The sequence below is a fragment of the Macrobrachium rosenbergii genome, chromosome 25, assembly GCF_040412425.1.
Source record: "Macrobrachium rosenbergii isolate ZJJX-2024 chromosome 25, ASM4041242v1, whole genome shotgun sequence".
Lineage (NCBI taxonomy): Eukaryota > Metazoa > Arthropoda > Malacostraca > Decapoda > Palaemonidae > Macrobrachium > Macrobrachium rosenbergii.
In genome coordinates, this window is record NC_089765.1 from 45,559,289 (window position 1) to 45,561,909 (window position 2,621).

Here is a 2,621-nt window from a genome sequence, read left to right on the forward strand (position 1 = left end):
TTGTTACCAATACCTATCGCTCCTAAAGCAAAGCTATAAACGGTGGAAAATAAAAAATGCAATAACTACAAATACGGTTACCTCGTTCACAGAGGAAGAAGGGGCGAGAGACTCAGATAGCAGAACAGGTTATTTTGCAGACAAACGGCTGCATGACTAAGCCACAACAGAAAGCCGCTTTTACATTTGGAAACACTTTCACCGTATCCCAAAAACGAGAGAGAGAGGAGGGGTGAGGGCCACGTACGAGGAACAGAGAGAGAATATTTCAGCGAATTTCCTTTGTGTTAAGGGTAAGCGCTAATTAGCTATGGAAAGAGAGAGATTGTGTGTGAGAGGGAGGGAAAGAGAGATACTTAATAAATTTCCATAAATTTTTTCTTGATATTCAGTAAATATCCTAAATCTTACGAGGTATTCAATGTGAAATCACGACTGGGCTAGACTTCATAAAACTACTTTAATCTTTAACGCTTCAATGCGCGTGACGTCATGGCTTCGGAATGCTAATGATGTTAACCAAATCTCCCGGGACCCGCCCATGGTCTAGGTACATGAACAAAGGACTTTTATGAATCTCACCTCATATCAGCAATAACTTGGTTTGTCTTTCGTATATCAGACTCGAAGTACCTTTCTAAATGAATCACCCGTGTGGTGGCTATCAAAGAGTGTTCCTTTTTCTGCCTGAACTCTTTCAAACCCGTTTTTCGAAGGGTCCTTGTACAGTCACGAATTTTTTTATAGGTCGTACCACAACGGTCTTGTAGCGGCGCCATCTGCTTTTAAAACGTCTCTTCTCTTTGAAACTCTGACTATCCTTTTAACATTAATTCCTCCTCCGCCCACAAGCGCAAATGTAGGCTAAAGAACGTAAGAATAAAAACTTTAGATACGAATGTTCAGTTCACCGTAAGTAATGGCGGCAAACGGCTCGCGTGGAAAATGAAAATTCGACAACTCATTGCCACCACCGAGCTGGAGGAGGAGAGGTTGACGACCACGGAGTTTATACAGCAGGGCGCAGAGCGGTTTGAAAAACCTCATTCCCTAACGAACGGGTTTGCAGTCGTTTTCGGCATTGTGACACGTCATTAAGCCTTCATTCTGATCAGTAAAAGTAAACTTTGCATATTACAGTACACACAAGCTCAGAAAATTTTTGCTAAAATATCCTTCGATTCAGCCATAACGCAGGCCATTACATTTTGTGAGTAAGCATTTTTACTTAGCAAAGGAATGACCATTCCTCTCTGCACAGTATACAGAATATCCCAAGGGGCGTAAAGGCAGGAAATATGGGCTTTTTCCTCATTTCCCAGATTACCAGCATCTTATACGTATATCTCTTATTTTTTTATGTAAAATACAGGAATATTCACCCTCTTGTATCAAAAGTGTCTTGGGAAATTTTAGGCCTACTACTATAGCGTAGCACAAAGCAGTGTTTCCAACAAGGGCTTCCACGTCATCCATTAGCTACTCGTGCCCATTTTTATCTACGTGGATCGCAGGCAACCTCGTCGACCTTCATGTACTTGTGCAGTGTACTGTACATGTGTACTTAACAAATTACATAAGAGTCAAGGCAGCCACGTACAGGAAACCTCAGATAAAGTTCGAATATGCAGAATTATGGCTTGTATGCGTTGTATTCCTTAACCTTGCGCGCATTGATTAACAATCAGTTTACTACCATAATATATTTTTCTTTCATGAACGTGTAATATATATATATATATATATATATATATATATATATATATATATATATATATATATATATATATATATGTGTGTGTGTGTGTGTGTGTGTGTGTGTGTGTGCGTGTGTATCAACTTACTACCATAATATATTTTTCTTTTTCGTGAACGTACAGTATATACTGTATATATATATATATATATATATATATATATATATATATATATATATATATATATATATATATATATATATATATATATGTGTGTATCAAAGAATTTATATAATCCACTCTGAAACAAACTCGTTAATTATATGTCAGTTGCATTCCATTAAAGGCCCTGCAAAAGGTAATTTCAAATGGATGAAATATAAGAGAGAGAGAATGCAAGGCTTGATATGGACTTAAAGAGCCAGTCGAGTTGGCTTTGCTCATCCACGCCCGTTGAGAGCTAATGCTTTAGGTTAAAATATAGATAACAGCGAGTCTCCTATGATAATTAGGGCTTAAAACACTGCAACAGCCCTTAGCGGTCTTCTCGGAGCGACAAGCGCCACTATTTAAGTATGGGATATCAATTTATGTGGTTTCCATCATGATGTTGACTTTGATGCATGTGCTACTGAAAAAAGCGTAGTTTACTTAATGAAGTAATTTCGTGAAATACCCAGGGCATTTGGGAAGCACATGATAGCCTTGAAAACTTTGGTAAATACACATAATCACTGGATTAATTGTAGATTTTTACACATTAACTGACTCTGAATCAAAGCTCACAGTGAAGATCAAACTAGCCCGAATTGTGAATGGTGAATGCGTAATATTCAAACGCTAATCGTACCAACTATACACTTTAAAACTGCAATCCTCAATTTTCCTTTCACTTTCCACTGCGTTTGTCTTGCAATGACAAAA